The 24602-nt window shown below is 33.7% G+C and overlaps 1 protein-coding gene across 2 annotated transcripts in view; it reads right to left on the bottom strand.

Annotated features, from left to right (window-relative positions):
• Window positions 1-24602, bottom strand: part of LOC108740131 (LHFPL tetraspan subfamily member 6 protein-like) — a 216889-nt gene that overhangs the window by 142489 nt on the left and 49798 nt on the right. Inside the window, exon 2 of one of the 2 annotated variants that reach the window (XM_018474337.2) lies at window positions 21467-21614. The exons of the other annotated variant lie outside the window; for it this stretch is intronic. The gene's annotated coding sequence lies outside the window, so the exon portion shown is untranslated. The remainder of the gene's footprint in view (window positions 1-21466; window positions 21615-24602) is intronic. 2 annotated transcript variants of the gene reach the window in all.

Here is a 24602-nt window from a genome sequence, read left to right as displayed (position 1 = left end):
ATTTGTGCTGTGTTTCCGGAACATTAACTTTTATTCTTTCGACCAGTTTTGTGGCTCAAAAAGTCCGGGAAGTTGATTGTTCGATTATATCTCCGAGTAACGAAATGATCGACGGGCTTAATTAGGGTAAATTATAGCACTGAGTTAACCGAAAGGTCTACATTTCACTAATACTCAGATTTAAATTCCACTTAAAAAGGAAAATTGTAAAATTAAAGAATATTCATTCGGATTGTTCTCATCAGGCTAAAAACATGGGCTTATATAAAATTTAAAGAATGGACTATGAAAGTTTCTAATTTTCATTTAAATTTTAATTACCTTATTCGAATTATCGAATTTGCAATCATGGAAAAACTATGTATTCATCAATAATTGATTCAACTAAACCAGCTATCGGACTTTCACCAATTCAAAAGCATTAGAGAATAATATTAATAAACGCTTTTAACGTAAAGTACACTGTCGATTCAGTTGGGCAAGTTGATCCTACAATTTCACAAAGCTTTTTAAGATTATAAGTAATACAAAATAGGTATCCATCCCATAAATATTTGTAAATATGGTTATAGATCATAATAGTGATAATTTCAGATTTGACATACATTCTTAAATCAATAGCGTCTTGATGATTTAGGATATTCCACTCTAGGCATTCTTAATTGGTTGCCCTTTTCTAAATAACTTCAGCTTATTGTAATTTTTCACGTGAATTTTTTCATCTTTGACAATTCGAGGGTAAACTTCTGAAAGGTACAGTTTGGAATACATTTTCTCTCGTTTTTAATCATTCAAATGAGAAAATAAAATTCTTATATTTAACTGCTGTCGGTTATTGACAAAATCAGATTTGAATGATTAAAAACTGAATTTCAATCCGACAAAATTAAATTCTTATCGCCAAATAATATTCCCTTTTGGTTTGGTTCTGTTCTTACTCGCACATGTCCATGTAGCAAAAATGAAACGATCAGTATTTTTCAATCTTCTAACGGTGGAAAATTTTGAGATTGCTTTCCTGTATTTATTACAACATGTATATTATATGGAACTAATTTTTGAAGTGAAACTTCTTTATGTACGGTAGGGTAAGTTGCTATTTAATGAAATTATGCAACGCATTTCGCCCGCTGTCTGTCCCTATGTATGCTTAGATCTTTAAAACTACGCAACGGATTTTAATGCGTTTTTTTTTAATAGATAGAGTAATTCAAGAGGAAGGTATATATGTATATTACATGCATAATATAGTAAAGAAACACTGCTAATTTTAGAGGTTTGTAATGTGATGTCGTAAATAAGCACATTTTTTTGGCGCTTATATTGCAAACGTTAGCTGAATCCTACGAGATAGATCAAAATAATATACTACAGTATTGTACACCTTAAAAAATTCTACAAAAAAGTCCCTGATGGTATATGTCTATCTCTTGGGGATAACCCACAATAACCATTTTTTATCCTTTACTTTCTATAAGAAATAATGGCTTATTCACGAAGCGATTTTAAGCAATACAGCCTTAATCCTTATCCAATTAAGTATTTTTAAATACATTTTGCATTTATTATAGATCAGTATAACCTTTTACAGCATGTAATTTTAATGAATATTTTCGAATATTACAGACTTAAAATGCAGGGACATAGCGGTTGCGGCGGTACCGGCCGGTTTGTATTGTCTAATGACAAAAAAGCTGTGATTGTTGTATATAAAGACATTCTATAGTATATTTATAGTAAACATTGCACCCGTGCGAAGCATAGTGTACAAATAATACCATTAAACCAATTCCTTAACGCCTAATATCCCGGTATTTTTGTGTGTTTGAAGAAGTTTCCCTTCAGTAACGTGTTGTATAATTACACGTTGTATTTTTTTCGATTTATTTTTGTCTTCGAATTCGCAATAAATAGAGAAGTAAAAAATGGTTTGTTCAAAGTATTTAAATACAAAATGCAAATACTTTTTTGATTTGCTGTTTCAAATGTAAAACACAGCTTACTCTTGTATTTTAAATAGTAATTGCAACATATATGTATGATCAACAGATACCTTTCTTTATAGTATTTACTTGATTTCTTTTATTGTTTAAGAATAAAAATTTTTCAGTGTTAGGTATTTATTTAACTCTGGATTAGTAACGTCTTTAGATACTAATTGTAAAATACGTATTTATCATCATCATAAGGTCGTCAGTCCTAAGACTGGTTGGACACGTACCTCCACTCTTTCCTATCCTGAGCTTATCTTCGCATTTCCCTAAAACTAGAACAATCCATATCCTTAACTATCTGCAAACAGTAATCTAATCTAGGCCTACCTCTTCCATTCCTAACTTCCGTTTCTGCTTCTAATATGTTTCTGACTAAACCTTCATGCCTGAGAAGGTGCCCTACTAACCTAACTCGCCTATACCTTATTGACTTCCTCTGTTCTCCTACTCTTTCTAATACCTCTTTATTTCTAATCTTCATTCTTCAATCATTCATCAGTAACACCACATTTCAAACGCTTCTAACTTTCTCTTTCCCGCCGCACCCACCGTCCATGTTTCGCACCTGTACAGAGCTGTTCTCCAAACATACACCTTTAACAACTTTTTTAGAATTTCTAAATTAACCTTTCGCGAGCATAGAAGTGACTACTTTTTATTGAAGGCGACTCGACCCTGCGCTATCCTCTGCTTTATATCCCTACTACACCTTCCGTCCTGACTTATCTGACTTCCTAGATACCTGAAATCAGTCACTTCTTCTAATTTTTCGTCTCCTATTTTTATATTCGCTCTTTTCCTACGTTTTCTTCGCTTGCATACCAGTTTTGTTTTATTTTTATTTGTTTTCATACAGTACTGTTTTGTCAATACCGCTTCCAGTTTATTTCAAGCTGTCTCTAACTCCTCCTTGCTAGATGCTAATACTGCTATAAAATAATGTATATTAGGTACATAATTATGAAGATGATTTACGTTACCTATATCAGTCATCACTGTTGACAAAGACAGAAAGGTACTTCTTTTATTACCAGTACCAAGAAGAGTGGAGATACGGAACTGCATGGACATTTCTACTGTACCTGTATCATTTCTATAACTGGNTTACACTGATAGGAATTTATTTAACTCTGAATTAGTATATATTTTAAATACTGATGTCTTTCTAAGGCAAAAGTAATTACCGGCTGCTAAAAACTTCTAGTAATATTAATTTTTGTTGGGGTATATAGTTTTTATACAAGGTGTAATGAAATAACTACGGAGTTTACAGTTGATAGAGCAGTAATATAAAACAAGAAAATTAAGTAAATGCTTGTATGCCCGAATGTTTGTGTTATTCTAGAACAACCTAGTTGAAAATAAAGGAAAAAGTAATTCCGTAACTTGAAAAAATGTAACAATGCAACGTCTTATTTAATCAGCTGGGAATTAGCAGCATTAGTGTTTTATTTCCACTCTATTGTTTGATAATGTATTGTTTGCAATTTGGTATTCGTTTTTAATACATTATTACTGTTATATCTCCTTAATGATTTCTACTTCTTTATTTACTAAAAGTTGTAGTCACTTAATGGAAATTAGAAAAGTTGACATTGTGAAGAACATTCTTAGTTAAGTTAATTCTAGTTCCGTCTGCCCCATGTTTTTCGGTGGTTTCCTTGAATCATTTAGGCAATAATATTCCTGTAAGCATCTTTACCCTTCATTTAATCACTCCATTTGTCTCTTCCTAAATAAAATGGGGGATGGCGAGGGATTCCCGCCCTATCCTTCAGCTCTGCACTAGAATGTAGGCATTTTAGAACAACTAACAATTCTTGATAAAAGTCTAATAGAAGGAAACAGTTGTAAGGTGTAATGTAAATTAAAATTAAACTTCTAAGCAACCTCCTGATGCATTTATTTGTCTATTTAAATAATTCTTTTACGAAGAATCAACTTTAAAATCATGAATATACAAGGTATAGAGGTATATTTATTTAATTACCTTAACGATCACAAAGCTCTTGTGCAAAATTAAAGAAACGTTGGAATGTGGTGTTACAGGCGAATGATGAGGATACCGTGGATAGAGAAGGTTAGAAATGAAGAGGTATTAGAAAGAGTAGGAGAACAGAGGACTCTATGGAAGTCAATAAGGAATAGGCGAGTTGGGTTAGTAGGACATCTTCTCAGGCATGAAGGTCTAGTCAGAGACATATTAGAGGCAGAAACGGGAGCTAAGGGAAGTAGAGGTAGACCTAGATTAAATTACTATGGGTTGTTCTAGCTTTAGGGAAATGCGACGATTAGCGCAGGATAGGAAAGGGTGGAGATGCATGTCCAACCAGTCTTAGGACTGGCGACCTTATAATGATGATGAATTGAAATAGCTGAAACATAAGGCAAGTATACTACAAAAGAAGCAGAATATGATAAGCAGAGAAAATTACATAAAGTGTAAAGTAATTAATATTAAGAGTTAAGCAACTGTTATGTAACGGAAAATGTACAGATACTGTGAAAAATGTATTTAAAAAGGGAAGGTTGATTTTTAATGTTTTAGCTTAGGATGCATAATAAAATCATAAAAATGAAATGTACGTTTTAAAACTCATAAATATTTTAATGCAACAGCAACCCCTCACAAATAAAGTTTGAGTGAAACATGAAAACGTTCTTTCCAGTTTGTAAGGCATTTTGACTCCAAACTTGAGACAAATACCTACTAAGTATTTGTCTGCTTTCTAGTGTAAGGTTAGGTAAGTATTATTCATTTTTACATAAATCAAATTCTTTAGTTCGTTCCACTAATTGGATTTATTTATTCAATTCCCTACATTTTTAATTAGTTATGTTTTCTTAATATTTCACCTTTTTCATACTTTCGTTCTATTTTTTTTTTGTTTTTGTTAACTGGTCATCTTAGACTAATGAAATTCATCATTCTGAGAACGCTGGGTAAAATTAAATTCTCATATTATTCACAGTTTTATGAGTAAGGGTTTTATTCTATTTTTCGCGGCAGAAGTCCGAACCAGTAGTGTTGTTGCTTTACAAATTCTGTTCCAGTTTCATTCCGGCGTCTTGCATTTTAATCAGAAAACTAAGAAGTAGTTTTCTTGTAGTACAGCCGTTGGTGTTTGTTCTTTTCAAGATTATATTTCTTTTCTTTTTGTTTTTGTTTTTTTCGTTTTTGTACCGTAGTTAGTTAAAAAATGCTACGGGCAGAGAGAGAGAGAGAAAGAGAGAATATCGTAGGTATTAGAAGGCCAGTAATCCATTAGCATAAAAGTATTACATTTTTTTGTTCATTTTCCGTGAGAGTCACGGATCGACATTCATTAGCACAAAAGGTAAATAAATTTCTTTATATCTCGTGATAGCGAACAATGGTTTTCAAAGAATAAGGTTGAATCACGCACTCTCCTGGGATATTCATCTTCGACTAACGGGACCTCAACAGTAAAAAGAGGGAAAACAATGGAATGAATGGAAAGAAATACGTTCCTTTTTTGGCGAGAAAAACCAACGGCCAAGAATTTTTTCACGAAAAATTTACGTTGCAAATGTCCGACATAAATTTTACAAGCAGAATAATTAAACTGCACCAAGTAAATCCTTTCTATCCGGAATAAATTACAGGCAGCGTATTCTTATTTCGTACGAGCTGTTTCTAAAGGAATAGTAGTCTGTAGATACATGAATTTATTACGTTCTTATGTATTTTGAGTTTAAAATTCCACGTTTAAAAAATTCCAATTTCGAACAACTAATAAATAAAGCACGTTTATCTAATAACACGGCCGGAATCCATTGTAGAATTATTTTTCGGGCCAAAAGGCCTTAGTCTAAATGAATTCTTAAGTCTAGACGTTTTGTGGGCAATTGCGGCTGACATCTTCAGTGGGTTGACAACGTGAGCTAAGGTTATACCTCGCTGCTAGCTACTGAATTCGTTTGACCGAATTACACTTATCCAAAAGAGATGATCTTAACAACCATAGCATGCATTACACCACATTTTGTGATAAATTCAAATGGACAACTACTGATTAAACGTAAACGACTATAGCAATTGTCTAGTTTATGGGACCGTCATATGGAGGACCGAAAATAATTGGAGATGGTGATGACTTTCTAAAATACTCAACAAGTGTCTGTACGTGAGTGCGGACACGTTGAGACGCAGGGATGAAAGTAAAAAAAACTAAAATTTGAAAAATAAACTAAGATAACCTAAACCATCCTTCACGTAATCTAATATAACATATATAGGGTCATTTTGATTTGTGGACTCGCAGAAAAAGACAGAGGAAGAAAGCTGAGAAAACAGAGTTCGAAACTTATGAATTAGATATGCTCACATGTCACGTTATCTCTATCTTATCGTTTCCTGTTCCGGTCAAATAGGAAATTGGTTATATATTCACTTCAATCCCACTCAATCTCTCGGTGAATTGGGACATGATAAATTTTGGATCAAGTAGGAAGTATACATTTCTGGTGTAGGATTCGATATAAATCATAATTTTGATGGCCCCTCTTTAGTGTTCATTTAAGTAAAAAAAAATTAAAACAATATACGCATTTGTGCTCTGCTTGTAAAAATCTTTCAATGATATTCTATTTAATATCCTCTAGAAAGGTAATAGTAGCTTTATTTTTCAATAGCACCATGATGGTTTTACCAAGGTTTGTTACCCTTTTTATGCTAGATTCGCGAATAGCCCTATCCTCTCATTAGAAAAAAATATTTATAACACCAGTAAACACACACACATACGTACACTACAACAGTTATTTCTGAGTTGAGCAAAAACGTCCTGAATTTGGCGTACTGCATTTGCAGCGATCATACACGGTCGTGCAGATCAATACCTTTCTGCACTGGCGCCTGATACAAGCTCTGTTTCATGCAACCCCATACAAAGAAGTCAAGCGGATTTAGATCAATACTTACGATCCGGTCATGGTATAGGACCCGAACATACGTCCAATCCAGTGTCTAGGAAAGCTCACGCATTGATCAACGCAATATTACCTACTATTCTGTACTAATTTATGATACTCACACTTTGACCAACTTTTAATGACTTCGACATACCTACATAATACAAACCTACAACGTTAAAAGAACAAAGAACTACTCTAGACAGGCAGTAAACATAAACATCGTCAATCACACTTAATCTAATGTAACAACTAACAAACAATGCATGATTACAAAAATACAAAAGAAAAACTAAGTAGCAGTTGCTTGAATGCGGCGTTGCAATGTCGTGTCCCCGCATGATCCTACCAGGACCAGACTGACCCTTGCTTGTACATTCAAATACGTTTTTCTAGAAAACGGTGGACTTATCGTACCACTAATATTTACTTAATTTTCTTGTTCTATAGCGCCCTAACATCTCCTTCAAGCTTGCTACTTATTTCAGAAACACCCTGTATAATATAATCGACATAGGATCAAATAAGTAAATAAATAAATAAACCTCTACCCCTTTCTTGTGTTTTTGTTTGAATTTAGACGATATCATGGAGTAATTAACAATTACTACTTACTTTAGTATTTCGTTTCACTACTAAATTTTAACAGTTTCACCAAATCAAATTCTGTATGTGTCTTGTACAATGAGTTATTTACTATTTTTTGTACAAAACTAACTTTTTTCACTTTGTAACCCCAGAAATTTCTTAACAAGGTGTGTTTTTTATAGGATAACATATCGTCAAGGATATTAACGGTTATATTCAAGAAAAGGTCATTATTAATGAAAATGTAGTATCCAATTGTTAAATGAATTGATAAGTTATCCAGTTTTATCTACTTCCGTACAGTGAGTAACTGTTTAATTAATTTACTGATGATAGTTTAGTTGAGTGAGCTATCTTTTTAAGTCTCAGTCCGCCGCATCGTCCCGGCTCCACGACAGACGAGATTGATATCCAAAATTTATTACGTTTTCATCACACTTCAGAAACAAATTACCCTCTTTAATCTTAATAACGTAATTAATTGTGTTGGCACTTATCATTGCTTTCGCAATACTTGAAAATATCAGCTTTTGTTCTGTCGACTTCCCGTCAAATAATAAGATTAATTTCGACAATAAAAACAGGTGTTTCCATTTATTAAATTAGCGAGAAGCGACAAGTTAGATTTAATCATTTTAAATCACTTTTCTACTTAGCTGCAATTTATTATGGTATAATATTTTTGACTAATTTTTAGGGAAATTTAACAATTATTCGATGGTATTCGTGTAATGATTAAACATCTAAAACAAAATATATACAATTCAAGAAGATCAAGTTGATTTCTGTGGAACTGAAGTAAATCTTAACTATAATATTATAAATGTGAACGTTAGTTTGTTTGCTTGTTTGCTACCATCTCACAACTTAATTAATCAATTCTGCCTCTAATATGAGGTGTCCCACTAACCTATCTCGCCTATTTCTTATTGACTATCACAGAGTCCTCTGTTCTCCTGTTCTTTCTAGTACCTCTTCATTTCTAACCTTCTCTGTCCACGCTATCCTCATCATTCGCCTATAACACCACATTTCGAACGCTTCTCACCTTTTCTTTCCTGCCGCGCCCACTGTCCATGTTTCGCACCCGTACAGCGCCGCGCTCCAAACATGCACCTTTAACAACCTTTGTCGAACTTCTGATTTAACCGTTCCCGAGCATAGAAGTGACTTTTTTTTATTGAAGGCGATACGACCCTGCGCTATCTTCAGCTTTATGTCCCTACTACTCCTTCCGTCCTGACTTACCTGACTTCCTAGATACCTAAAATCAGCCACTTTTTCTAAATTTTCGTCTCCAGTCTTTATATTTGCTCTTTCCCTACTTTCTTCTCTTGCATACTAGTATTTTTGTTTTTCTTTTATTTTTTTTAAGCAGTACTGTTTTGTTAGTACCGCTTCCATGTTTTTTAAAGCTCATATCATACGTAAATTGTTTGGAGGTAAATTGAATCATACATATTATTTTTAATTTTTAAATACTTTTATATAATATTCAATAAAAAACAAACATCAATGCGAGTGAAGCGGCGGGTAAATGTTTGTAATTAATAAACCTAAAATGTATTTCGACACCCTTGGTGTCATCGCCAGTCTGCAATAAAATTTTAGGTCTTAGTGTTTTACTTAACTAGCAAGTGTAAGTACAATTTAAAAAATGGATAAGTACGAGTAAAGTGCAATGGAAACCCATTAATCACAAACACATTCCACGCAATTTTCGCAATTTTTGTTGAATTGCACGAGTGACAGCTCGCTTGATGAATGGGAATAGATTGAGAAATGTGCTGGAGTAACAGTAGGTATTTAAACCAAAAAGATAAAGTTGTTAATAATTCTGTACATTCTATGGGACCCTTAGATCGTTACCTGTATTACATAAAAAATATTTTATGTTGCCAAGAATTCAGCACCGTTTTTATCTTTCCAGGTTGCAGGGTTTTAAGTATCTGCTGGATTTTTAATCTACACATCTATATTTTTAATTTATTATAAGCTTGAGACTGGTCTGAGGATGCTTTCGGTTACATATTCACGACGAGCCTCTTTTTTTTGTGGTCATTCTTCTTAAAGTCGCAGTTTAATCTTATCGACATTTTAAGCAGAACCTTTGGGTTATTTCCAAGTGAGAGAGAAACTTAGAAATTATCTTAGTCTGCAGTTTCACATCATCATAATACATAATTAATTTTTTTCTAAGATTTTTAATCACAAATGGCGATACAAATCATAGGATCAAATTCAAACAGCAAAGACTATATTTTTGGACAATTTAAAGAACTTCAGCAGCTGTGTCTGGTATATTCAATACGCCCAAGATACTTGTATAAGATGCGAAGTCTGTGAAATTTTTCTTTAAAGGGGAACGCCCACCAAAGGAGTGCAGCATTAAAACATAGCAGACGCGTGATTCTGGCATGACAGTAACGTGGCATAACTTTTTTCAATGCATACAGGTATAGCGTGACTGTAGTAAGTATTATAGTGTCATTCGATGAAGATCTATTATATTCACTAACTTTACTCGATATGAATGAAAACCGTCCTCAATACATCCGTAATTGAAAACCAAACAAACACACTATGAAAATTATGTTCTTTCCCAGATCTTCTTGCACATTCTTATTTGAATATTCGCCTCGTCATCATTATCGTAAGGTCATAAGGTGATCAGTCCTAAAACTGCACCTCCACGTTTTACTATTCTGAGCTAATCATCACATTTCCCTAAAGCTAGAACATATGTGATTTGTTTTAATCATTAAGAAAAAAACGAATAGTGAAATTTGGATCATTTCATTTTTGGTTAACTATTAACAAAGTGAAGAGTGGCGTTACTAAGAAATATAGCAAACTCAATTTTAATTGCAGCGGCATGATGTGCTACAAGCAATAACTGGCATGTTACTTGCTAAGTTCGTTCAGTCAGCGCTGATTCATTTGCTACTATTGGTTCAGTTTGAAGTAGCATCCTAGATGCACGCCACTTGCTAGACCATGCGCCATATCATACGCCATATCACTTCGGTGGGCGCTCCGCTTAAAGTACATATAATAATTTACAATGATATATACAACCGAAGCTCGTTAAAATCATTATTTCTATTTTTGATTTGGCTTTTGAAGGACAAAAATAGTAAAACTCAATAAATATGGAATTTGCAAATCTACAAATTGATAATTAGTTCAATTATGATTATAAAGCTGTTACATATGAATTACAATTTGTTTTATTCAAGTGCTTCACGAGATTATATTCGCATATTTGAGTCTGTATTTCTGTTAAACTACAATCATGTATGACCATATATTTATTGGTCGCTTTTAGAAGCACTAAATGTGTTAATTCAGTCAAAATTAATTAAACTTGTCAAGCTGATAATTTTTGTATGATGTAAAGAACCAACGAACACGTTAGTTACACACAAAATTGTAAATGACACAGGACTGAATTATAAATGGATTACCACCAACGTTTTAAATAGTCGAAAGAGCTTCGCTACAGTTGTAGGTATTTACTGGCTTTTTTATGACGTAGTACTGAAAAAGGCAGAGCAAATAATGGGTTGCATTTAATTGTTACAATAACTGAAGTTAATTTTGGTAATTTTATTTACTTTGTATGACAATAAAATAAAATATTCGTATTCCATTTTTTATAGGTTAACTATTACAAGCTTTGCCATGGATGACTTGCTTTATTCAAGTTTGTTTTATTAGACTTTAATTATTTTTAAGTAAGGTCCTACGAAAAATCCTCTGTAAAATAATTCATGGAACGTATTACATACTAGAGGTTTCATTATTCCTATGGGTTTCCAATTAAGAAGTAACGTGTGTTATAATAGACTATGTCAGGTTTGGGTTAGATAGAGTTACATTAACTTCTTATTTATTATTTGATTTGTTACCTCCATTCTCTGTAACCTAATCTAATTATGTTATATTAAGTTAGGTTAGGGTTAGGCTACGTTACGTTAATTTCTTTTTGGTGAAAACATATTATACTCACCAAAATAAGTATAACTTCTAAAATAATTTACTACTCTTCAAGTAGGTAAAGCTAATACATTAAGTAAATTGACTACAAAACAAGTTTGGAAATTAATAGGTTAAATCTGATGATGATAAACATAAAGGTTAAAACACAGAAAAATCGTGTTCTAAAAACTTTATAAATGATGCACAGTGATCGCTATGTTGCCACAATATCAAGGCATGATTCATCATGATCAAGGTGATACTTTCTACTATTGTCTACTGCTACTGTTTGGAAACAATAGGTGTACCAACTCCATAAAAAAATAGTACTAGTGGTCTAATGCAAAGCCGGGAAAACTCGGCTCTTTTGACTCCCGAGTGCTCCTCAGGTATAGCCAAGGAGCTCCTCATTGCTCCTGTGAGTGCGAGTGAGATGATTCTTTCCTTTCCTTACCCCCTCTATTTCGTAGGTGAGCCCCCTCTTCCTTAGCTGAACCTAATTGTATTGCGAACGTAGTCCGGCACTCGCTGAAGAAGACCTTAATTGGTCCTAGAACGGCCTGATGTAGAGGGATTTTAGTCGGTATGTTCGAGGACTTCTTCTTTGGGAATCCGACACTACCCAGTTGTACGGACGGCTGGGTGTCTTTTGAAGAGTTCCCCTCTTCCACGAAAACACAAAAACAATTCCGGCATGCCACCCCTGAGCTTCGGAACGATTAGAAAATTTTCGTAGGTATAATTTTAGTTGCGAGAGAGGCTTCGCTCGTTTACGGGATGAAGGCGCTTGATATGGGAGTGGAAGGGAGAAGAAAAAGATAAAGCAATATGGGTCATTACTGCTTACTCTTTCGTATTCATTGAAGAGTATGGAGTGATCCAAACTAATCTCAGGTAGCGGCTCCTACGAAGTTAAAGTTTGCCCGGCTCTGGACTAATGTATCACATATGACATTCGCCCTCCTGTATTCTAATCTACATCATGATAAAGACCACCTTCATTGCGGTGGTTTCTAAAATTTTAAGGGACGCATTTTAACTTACTATTGCGTTTATTTTGATTTCTGGAAAAAATATTAAAAAAACGAGGGTTTAAAAAAAATATTCTATTAGAATATAGAACGTTGGCGTTGGTTTCGATTTTGACAAATTGATCGAGTAAATGTGCAGTATTCGTACCCTTACGGTCGTTTTTATGGGCTGAGAGTTGCCGTACCTGCATGTGCTCTATTCACTTGTCTTGGATTTTTTGTATTTTGTGTACAATTTTAATTTTATAAACCAGAAAAAGAGTTATAACACTCAGTTTTTCTGCTACAAATTAACTCACCCGCTTCGTATCATGCAGCAAGGTTTAATCTGATCTTATATTAATAGGATTTTGCTTTTAGAAAAAAGTTTATTGTATGTGTGGTTGTCTCGTATATAAAATTAATGGGCATGTTTTGTAGAAGAGTCTCAATGGGGACGACTACGAACTCAAGTTTTATACATACCAATAACCGTTCTACACATTCATTAAAAAATTGCGGTCTACTCAAACCGTAACTTATTTACCATTTGATAACTTTTTGTGTTTTTAAAAGGAAGAGACTAAACGCCTGTTCTAAGAAATGCTACTACGTTGAATGTTCGCCGATATTTTAGTCGTTTACGTAAGCGTCCTTTGCTTAGGTAAATTCGGCCCAAATTCGGAAATTTCAGCAAGCGCGGCGGAATAATATTTTGTAGTTTACAATTTCGCCACACATCAGTTGACAAATGTACTTGTGTACATCTGGTGGTCACAATTTTTAACAAAACGGTAATGGCCTACTCGTATAGATGTTTAGCTGTCACGTAGGCGCCTATAGCTTCTTTTTATCAATTTATTCTTATTAACCTTGTACTAATTTCTTTCTTAATTTTATACGACGAGTGCTTTCGTTTTATTGCTCAGAATTATAAGGTTACGGTAGGAAAAGACAACGCACAGACCACAGCGTTCTTAAAAACTAGAAAAATAACACTGTTGGCGAAATATGATATGAAACCGTGTATAAAATTCTTAAACTAATTAATTTGTAAATCTATGAAATATTGTAGTTTTAACAGATTATTTAGTATCTATAGAGCAATTAAAATTACAGTTGGTTATCCCATAAATGCCCTAGAGTTGGAATCGTTTTCAAGCAAATGAGGCGCATAATTTTTTTTTATATTCACTAATGCCTTTGGTAAAACATCTACCTGCCTGTCTAATGTATACTTTATTAGATGCCTACATATACACTCCAATTACCGTTTAAAATAGATCATCAAGCAGAGACCACAAATATTAATAAACTATGAGTAAATTAAAACTAAAAGGTACTTAGCTATTAAATTGAAAATAAAAAAGCACAACCCATAAAAAATCGAAAGGGATTATGATGGAACAAAACAATTAAAATAAAATACATAGAAATAAACAATTGTCAAAAAAGGAATACGGGAAGGCTGTGGGAAATAGAACAGAAGCTGTGCAACGATGATTCGGGAAGATTTAACGTGATAATAAAGAGTATAATTTTTGATGACATATAGATACGGGGTTTGACAAAAAAACAGCTTGAAAATGCATCATACGAGGATCGGTATGGCACTTTGATGCACAATGCTGCGATGTGGAAGGCAACGGGAAATCACCCGCGTAAAACATACAAATGTGGTGTTATCGGCGAATGACGAGAAAACTGTGGATAGAGAAGGTTAGAAATGAAGAGATATTAGAAAGAATAGAACAGAGGACTCTATGCAAGTCAATAAAAAGTAGGTGAAATAGGTTGGTAGGACACGTTCTCAGGGGTAGGACACGTTCTCAGGCATGAAGGTCTAGTCAGAGACATATTAAAGGCAGAAGCAGGAGTTAGGAGCGGTAGAGGTAGACCTAAGTTAGATAATGTTCAAAACAATTAAGGATGTGGGATGTTTTAGTTTTAGGGAAATGCGACAATTAGCTCAGGATAGGAAGGAGTCGAGGTGCGTGTCCAACTAGTCTTAGGACTGACGACCTTACGATGATGAATGATATGTTAGATGAGTCTATAAAAGGGATAAATTATGAGGGAAAATTGGAAAGGTTAGATGTACGGGATTTAATGAAGGAAATATGGAGGAAAAGTGTGCTAAGAGTGAGGTAAAAGTTGGACAAGAGCAAATAGAGACTTTGGGGAGAAAAAAGGGATAGGAACATAGAGGAAGTGGTCAGGGTAAAATGCAAAGAGTAAAGACAGAAATAAAAAAAAAATGGGTGCGTGTACTTATGTACGCGCGTGAGAAGTTATACTTCTTTGGCATCATTAAAAATAGAAAAATACACAACATGTCAAAATCTTCTGTCACACAATGATAAAGAAAAGACGAATGTAATAAAAAACAATAAAACAAATAATGGATGTCTTACATTATATTTAAATAATCTATTAAATTTTTGTCACGAACTTTTTATTAAATGTTCTATTAAATTTATTTCTTTATTTTGTAAATATTAAATAACCAATAATAAATATTCAACATTGATAATTTAATAATATTTAGTATTAATTATATTAAATAATGATATTTTAATTTATATCAATAAATAATACATAGGGATAACTAACCTCAATTATATTGGAGCACTTAAAAAAGTATTTTAGCACAATTTTTTCACTAATATTCACAAATAGTAAATAATATTAATCCAAATATTCAATTTAAATCACTACTGAATATATTTTATTGCCACATATATAATTCGCACTTGTATGAAAATAAAACACGTGTTGTGACTGTAAAAACTAAAACCATGTGGATAAATATTATAAATAAATATGAAAACAGTGATCAGAGGCGACAAGCGTACCAACATGCGCGACTAAGAGAGGTTTTATTTCTATTTCGTTGGTAGCTTTTTTCCGAGACTTAATGAATTCGGTTGAGTGGGCAACTTCATCCTGTTAATTTTGTGTTACAGTGATGCGCGCGCATCTTGAAATTTCACTCTCATCAGTTTTTCATAACGCGCCTAAAGAAGTATAACTTCAAAAAAAAATTAAAGACTCAAGATTTTACGTAAAGTTATTGAGGCGGGATTCATAACAAAGGGATCCCCGATCATGAAATATCTTGAAGGTAAAACAGGAATTGATATTATAGCAAGCTTTAGGGTAGGCACTGATAAATATAAGGAATGTAAATACTGGTTGAAATTGGAAGAAAGAAGTTTGCGAAACGAAAAATACAACTTTGATGTATTCCATGGGATGAAGTATTGATATTCTAGGAATAGATGAATGTGAATGATGGTGGATGAAAGAGATAGTGAAAACAATTTAAAACAATGAAAGGATTCGATAAATTAAGGGCTAAGGCGAAAGAGCCTATTGTACATTTGTTAAAAAAGCATAAGGAGAAGAAATAGTTATTGTTTTTGTGTTAGTAAACAGAAGAGGGTAATTGTAGGTCTAATTAACTAGTTTTCACGTTTAAATGTACGTACTTAAGCTAACAGAAAACAAATAGGAAAATATAGGATATGTAAGTAAAAGAGAGATATGTTAAAGAAGAAATTGTTTACTTAATAGTTTTATTTTAAATGGGAAAATATTGTATTCCTTCTATTTTAGTTCAGTTTAGTGTATAGCAGGCCTTGATTTAATGTGTCTAGATAACCTGGAAGTTTAATAAACCTACTACTATTTGAAAAAACCAAAAGATATTCGATTCGATTGGATTCGAGTATAATGTACACATCACAATAATTGGTAATCCCTTAATGCTTCATCAAAATAAATAATAAAGATTGCTTTAAGATTTAACACTTTCAATTAACTTCTAAAAGCAATCAGAGAATTGAGGTTGAATTTTTCAATGCGTTCGATTTCGCTGCTCGCCAACTTCGATTGTATTTACCAAAACAGGCATTCGCAAGGACTCGAGATGGCAGTTGCTTCTTTCATTTCGTGATCAGGACGGAAAGCGCTTTCTCTAAAAGTGAGGTTAGCTCGCCCCTATTCTTGAACTGGAAAGCGTATAATATGGTCGTGCAGCTGAATTGGCGACAAGAGAGTCTAACAAAGGAAGCGAACCCTTTCAGCAACACTGCAAGGTGCTAGATAATACCTTATTTTCTTCGAAGTTCCACGTGCCACTTGACGTCGCGTACAAAATGAACGAAAACTGTAATGTGTTCATTCATTTCGTTTTAGGATGTTCAACCTACGTGAAGTGGACGTTGGATTATATGCTTTACGAAATAAATTACTTACTGTTAGTTATTCAGCGAGAACGAAGGAACGACTGGATTATCTTAAAAAATGTATAATGAACGTCTCACAGTTAAGATATTATATATATACATAATAAAATATTTACCAACAATCTACAGTTCAAAAATATCTAAAGCCGATTTCAGGTAGTTTTAGCTTTCAGCTGCTTTACAAAATAGTTTAAGTGAGATATTCACTTGTAACACGAATGTGATTCAAATATAAACGAGACAAACTTCATTATACGTTACTCTGAAATACGTTTCTAAATAGTTCCTCTCTTTCGCCATCCGTTTGGTCCATTGAACAGGTAGATACTTTTTTATACCGTTTTCAGGTATTCATCCAATTCACAGCATTGAGATAGGCCATATTCTCAACTTTAATAGTACATATGGAAAGTAATTATTTCAAACGGCTATTCTTAGAGGTTTCTTATATATTATAATTCATGAAAAAACGGCTACGAATTCTAGGTCGGATTTGGAGAATAATTTTATAGTTAATAATTATTTTAATACTTTACAACTAAAAACTAGATTATATTAAATTTAAATTTATCCTTACTTAAATTAACTAACCTTAATGGATTGAATTTGCTATACATGTATCAAATAGTTATTTGCTAATTGTTTTTTCCTATGTTAAGCTTATGGTATGTTCTAAGTTTCTAAGTGTACCTACTTATTGTCTTATTGTTCCAACCGTTTTTACCACGTGGTTTAATTTTGTACTTTTATTTATTTAAATTACCTATTTATTATACACAATAACGATGCTATTTAGGAAATCTATAAAATATTGTTTCAAAGATTTTTTAATACACATATATCCTGGGAAATGTATACATTTCCTAGAAATTATGTGAAATTCCGATGTTGTACTAGGAAATGTATAAAACTAATGCTTTCTATGAATAAAATGAATGAAACACGTTAGTAATGTGAGAATCAATACCCTCGTCTCGCTCCGCTAACCCCCCGTACCCATTGGCATCTTGAATGTAGTAGATTTTGCTATTTAGAAAATGTATCTATAGATTTCCTAGGAAATTTATTTAATATAATGAATTTCACACATTTCCTGGTGACTAGAAATTATATACATTTCCTAGGAATTGTATACAATGACAGATTACTCACATGTCCGTTAATATATACACTAGTGGCGGAATATTCTGCAATCATCTGTTGCAATGTGTCNGATGAGATCCAAAAAGATCGAAATCGCGATCCGCGTCTGGCAGTTTCGACAGAATACAGACCACTTCGAATTATTTTATTCGATTAAGCTAACGTGCCTTTCACGTTGAGGTTGGCTACGCCGGGATTCGTTTTCAGCAAATAGATATCCACACAAGTGGACCTTGTTGGAGCATACGTAATCCTAAAATGTAGCATCGTGCTACAGATGGCGTTTACTGCGTCATTTGTACTAATTTCTAAAATTAATACTGTTCGCTCCGCTTCCCTGCGTACCTACTGACATTTTGACTGTAATACATTTCCGAGCAGAGCGTTTCGGATAGGCCTAATCTTGGTTTGTTTAAAAGATGACAGGACTATGCAGAGTTTATTCCACGATAATCTTGGAGAACGACAAGCAACAAAATTCCATCAGAGGCCTAAAAAGTAGGCGCCATCGATGAGTTTTGGATTTTGATGGTCCCGCCTTGATTATTTAACATTTTTGTTGATTAAAAATTTTATTATGATCAACCACAATATGTACCTACCGTCCTTTACCTCACTGTAGAAACAAATTTGCCACAATTCCTCCTAGAGGACCCCACTACCGTGTGTCTTCGCATTTTTGCATAATCCGGTCGCGATCGCATAAGTGTGTTCATCCCTTAATGGAATATATTGCAGTAATCTGTTAACTAATATAATTGTGCATATTATTGTTAATTCTTTTTGAGTGGTACATAGCATTTATGATGTGCTAGAATGTTTCCAAATTTATCCTAACCTTTAAGAAGCGCATAGCTCTTGTTAGCAATTATTATTATTTTTGTCAACTGTTTCATTGGCAGTTAAATTTCCATCTATGTAGCTTTCCCCAAGATTAAACAGATTGTGCAAAATCGGTACCTATATATATGAAATAAGGCAGAAATAAGAGAACATTAACATTTTATAATCATTGGATTTTGTTTCTGTTAGTGTTAATATCTATCATCTCTATTCACATCTCGATAAAGTATTCGAATTGAGGTTCGCTTAAAAGTTTACCTGGAAATCAGCGAGGGTGAAATAGGAGCAGGCACGCGAATCGCTCTCATAACGGTGAGACGCAGATAAAAGCTGATGATTTATAAGTTCGCATATGGCTCGATGAGAATGCTATTAAGAGTAGTAGTCGAGGAGTGGTATGTATTCGTATACGCCAAAGAACGCGTCCCGTCTATTTTCAGATAGGCACGAAGTCTGTTTATCTTCCATTATGTTTGGTGGATTCGTTACTTGGAAGGATTATCGAAATGCCGATTCAGTGAACGTAGAAGCTCCTCTATAATGCTACTTAAATAGGAATCTGTTAACTAGCTTCTGTCGCAACGGTTAATGATCATCCATGAAGTGAAAGCAGAGAATGTGGTGATGATGTGACAGACAAAATCCAGATTAGAAAACTCGACTGCTTTAGATATGACGAACTGAATAAATTTGAATGAATACGTTTAAGAGTATTTAAAATGGATGCAGTCAAGCGAACGCGTGTTTTAAAATGCTAATTTTGTAGGTAAATAACATGCCATGTTTCTGCGCCGACCGAAATCGGTCTACTACGCGCATGACGTCATTTCATGACATGATGCAGAGCGAGATTTCTGAAAATAAGTTTAAGGATGTTTGGGAGGTACAATCGGAGACAAGAGTACATAAAATTAGAAATTCGTGATTAATTAGGTTTTGCAGCATATCATGAGGTAAATAAATACTATCTATACTAAAAAAAGTGTACGGTTTGAGAGAAAATTTGGAATTTGACCAAAAAATTTGAATAAAATAAGAAATAACGAATAATATGGAAAATTTTTAACTGACTTTTGGCAGTGAATATGCCTTGATTTCAACTTCGAAACAAAAAAATATTTAGTTTCAATCTCTATTAATAATGAGCGTAAAACTTTTTAATATGTTTAAATAATAATTAAAACTTTAAAATTGCATTTATTTCAGACAATTATAAATATTATCATTATATTATCAAGTAAAAACGAGATTTTCAGCTAATTTTTCATTTTTTCCTCGATAACCATTTAGTGAATTTGAATAACCTTACGCTAAAGTGATTCTCCAGAGTTCAAGTTACTTATTATAAAAGTTTGAAATTTCTGGTAGCTTTTTTTCTGTTAATAAAAATAAATTTAATCTATTCGGATAACGAATCTCCATAAAATGACGTGTAAAGTTACAATTTTTTAAAATTTCAATAACTTCTTAACGGTTTAGTGAATCGATTTGTAATTTTTACAGCAGTAATTGAATTGAATGAGGAACGTATTTTGAATGTTGTTGTAATTTATGAAAAGAAGCCCATAGATAAGTAAATTAGCATAATAATGAAAAGAATACTGTCTTTGTTTGTTGTTTCTATGAAACTATTGAATAAATTGCTTTACTTTCAATGTACCATTTGCAGATAATTAAAAAAGCCTACAAGGTAGTTCTCTATAGAACCCAATTGATCCACTTTTCACCGAGGAAAGTTGAAAAACCGCTGAAACTAATAATTTTCTAAAAGCTAAATTTTTGGCGATTACCAAGATACAATATAGAAGCATTTTGTAAATTGAACTGAATTTATCAAATCCATTGTGAAGGTAGAGATTATAAACTGTGGATGACCTATTGTCGTTTTCTTTACGGCTCTGGGCGGCTCTAATTGGGTCATACACCAACCCCTACCAAACAACCATAATTTCGCCATTGTTCCTCTCTGCGCAATCACTGGTTTCCCAAATGTTTTGATTATGACAGAATGAAAAAAAAATACAAAGCACAAAATGGCATTGCGAGTTTTCGTTTGAATTGCACCGAAAAAAAATTGTCGCGATTATCGCTACCGGGAATACCGGGGGGGCGTTGGGAGTGGTAGCTAAATGTCCGCAGCCCTCATTAAGTGAGATCAATAGGAACCTTCTGTTTGTAGATTCGTTCGTAAACGAAATTACAACAGCGGCACGCACACCCGTAAAAGACAAATTGCCACGATAGCGTTTAGAATAGAAACGACGCATTGGTCGTCCGGATTTTGTAACCATATTAAATGATCATGTGGTCAAATCGGGCACGTATTGTCCCTAAATGGCAACCTTCCGTATAGTCGAGTTAGAATAATACCAACATTTGTTTTGTTGTCAAAGAGAGGGAAGCACAAGATAAACATTTGTTAACAGATAATTTCAATCACATTGGACACAAAGCTGCTCTGACAATGTTATTCTATATGAATTCGAAATATACAGGGTGTCCTCATGGGCTTCAGTCTAGCATGATTTATGTTTTCTTCTTATACATCTTCAACACGCTAATTTACAAGTTAATTACTTAATTAGTCGCCAGTATTTCTTTTTTTAGTCAAACATATTTGCCACTGTTTAACACAGAAAATGTTTCTATAAGTGCCCACATTCATTGCTAGGGTACCGTGCAGTTGTGGATTATTAAAACGATATAAAATGATTTTCCATACCTAAGAAGATAGAACCCAGTTCAGAATGGAAGAAGCGGTGGAGATATAAAACAAAAGATAGCGTGTAGGGTTGCTCAGCGTAAGAATGAATGGAGGTGCGTGTCCAACCAGTCTTGGACTACTACTTCCATCTATGCTTTGCCCCTGCCTAAAGGTAAACAAAGAAAATAAAGTAGTGATTCTTTTCGGTTTAGTTCTAGTATAAATTTCTCAACTAAATTGACGCGTATATATGTTTTATACGACCAGTACTTGGAACCTACAGCAACAATTTTATGCCAAAATTCTGTTTTTAAACTAACATCTTTTTAGACGAGTTTAGAAAATTTCTTTACAATTTATGAACATTGATAATAATCATCGGTATAATAACACTACAAAAATTTACTGCACATTATTGTGTAATAAAACATCTAATTAAAACATACAATGATTAATTTTTATTAAGCAAAACTTTGATGCGTACACTTCTTTCTATCTTCAGCCAATCTTCGCATTCTTCGAAAACTAGAGCAACCTGTACCTTCAACTATTTGAGAACAATAACCCTGTAGTGTATCATGTTATGTCTATGGTCATAGAACATCTAACTTCTATGACGTTGGTTGTCGCGGGCTTGTCAAGTCTTCACATGTCTATGGTCTTAGTCACTCTGGAGTCTTAATACGTGGCGCGCAAAAAATAATCGATATAGTCTACTACTAGTTGTTCCGCCATTTATTTGCTGTATTCTCTCGCGCTTGTTAACTGTTAAATTAAAATAAAGTTTGTAGTGTTCGTGTAAGATCATTTATTATTATTTCCTACAATTATGGAAACCTATCCCTTACACGCGCACAACCCAATCTAGATCTACCTCTGCTCCTCTTACCTCTTGTTTTTACTTCAATATGTTTCTAACTAGCTTTTCATGCCTGAGAAAGTGTCCTACCACCCCATCTTGCCTATTTCTTGTTGATTTCCACAATACCCTTCGTTCTCCTACCATTCTATTTCTAACCCTTTTTATCCACATTATATTGTAATATCCGAATAACAATGCATTACAAACGCTTCTAACCTCTTTATCGCAGTGCCCACCGTCCACATTTCACATCCATACAAGGTTACACTCCAAACATAAACTTTTAATAATCTTTTTGAATTTCGAAGTAACCTATTGCGAGCTCAAATATGATTTCTTTTTGAAAGGCGACTCTACCATGCGTTATTCTTTGCTTTATATCTTTGACACTGACTTATTGCACTTCCTAAATATGGAAAATCGGTGACCTGACGTCCAATCTTTCAGTAACCCGAGGTATGTAAGAATAATCCAAATAATACAATTTATTGTCTCGTATTAACAGCCTCAGGCACATGTTCGCTGGCTCTCTCGACCGCCTGATGCTTATCTTGCGAGCTCTTACCCGATTTCACGCCCCCATCACGACCTTGTACTCGCTCCCCTCGTCCATTTATTGCATCACATCGGTGACTTTTACTTCCCTTATGTATCAATATTTTTGTTTTCTGTTTATTAATTTTATAGCATATTCTTGTGTCAATATCGTTATTTTAAGCTGTTTCTAACTTCTCCTTGTTAAATGCTAATACTGTTACGTATATCATCGGCAAATATAAGCATGCTAATCTTTTATTCTTGGAAGTCTACCCCTGAAGCTCATCCGTCTATTATACGTAATATTAATCGGACATATTTTCCTATTTCTCTAAAACAATATGGAGTGTACAACATATTATATCCCGAAATATAAATTACATTCCGGAATGTTCCTTCAGACTTGGAGACATACGCTTTTGGTCTGTTGTTTGCAATTCTGAATATATTATGATGCCGTGCCAACTGAAACAGTGATTGTGGAGTATATACGAGAAATTTAAGAAAATATCGCTGGGTCGACGTAACATTACTTACATATCATCTTTTGCTATAATAATGAGTTTAAAACCTTAAATGTATATAGCAAAGGCGTGTTTTGAATACTTACACAAGGTGTTTCAAATGATATGTTTTAATTTTGAAATAATCACAGTGTTAATTTTAAACGTAGCACCCCTTATTTTATTAAATTGACGGATCCAGAATTAAAATTTATACCTAAATTTGAAAAAGGTTGTTAAAGGTGTGTTTGGAGCGCGGCGTTGTACGGGTGCGAAACATGGACAGTGGGCGCGCCGAAAAACGAAAGGTTAGAAGTGTTCGAAATGTGGTGTTATAGGCGAATGATAAGGATAACGTGGATATAAAAGGTTAGAAATTAAGAGGTATTAGAAAGAAAAGGAGAACAGAGGACTATGGAATTCAATAAAAAATAGGCGAGATAGGTTGGTAGGACACCTTATTTGGCATGAAGGTCTAGTCAAAGACATATTAGAGGCAGAAACAGGAGTTAGGAGGGGTAGAGGTAGACCTAGATTAGATTACTGTTCACAAATAGTTAAGGATGTGGGTTGTTCTAGTTTTAGGGAAATGATGATCGCAGATTTCTTGTATAGTAGCGTCAATGAAATCATTTCCTCGAAAGTTCTCAAGAAAAACTTTTTTTTTGATTTTGATGATTTCTTTTAAAATTTTTGAAGTTATACTTCCTTTGGCGCGGAATGCAAAAATGATGAGAGTGAATTTTTACGATGCTCTCACACCGGGACATACAAAAGAAATTGTATTGTAGCCCCATGTAACTCACATGATCGTTGAATCACAATCAGATCAACTAGTAGACCTAAATTAATTAATTTTCATAATGTATAAATTATTCATTTACCAATATTTCATTTTTTGAAGTTATTGTAATTATGTAAAAATAAAATAATTCGAAGTGGTCTATATTCTGTCGAAACTGTCAGACGCGGATCGCGATTTCGATCTTTTTGGATTTCATCAGCGCGTCGAAGGCAGCTCCGACAGAACACAGACCAAGTGTTACCTGCTGTCTTAACAGTGTGTTATAGAAAATACTACAAATGGCGCAGTAAACGCCATCTGTAGCACGATGCTACATTTTAGGATTACGTATGATCCAACAAGGTCCACTTGTGTGGATATCTACTTGCTGAAAACGAATCCCGGCGTAGCCAACCTCAACGTGATATGCACGTTAGCTTAATCGAATAAAATAATTCGAAGTGGTCT

Source organism: Agrilus planipennis, unplaced genomic scaffold (assembly GCF_000699045.2).
Source record: "Agrilus planipennis isolate EAB-ADULT unplaced genomic scaffold, Apla_2.0 scaffold87, whole genome shotgun sequence".
Classification (NCBI taxonomy): Eukaryota; Metazoa; Arthropoda; class Insecta; order Coleoptera; family Buprestidae; genus Agrilus; species Agrilus planipennis.
This window is presented reverse-complemented; position numbering and strand designations above follow the sequence as displayed.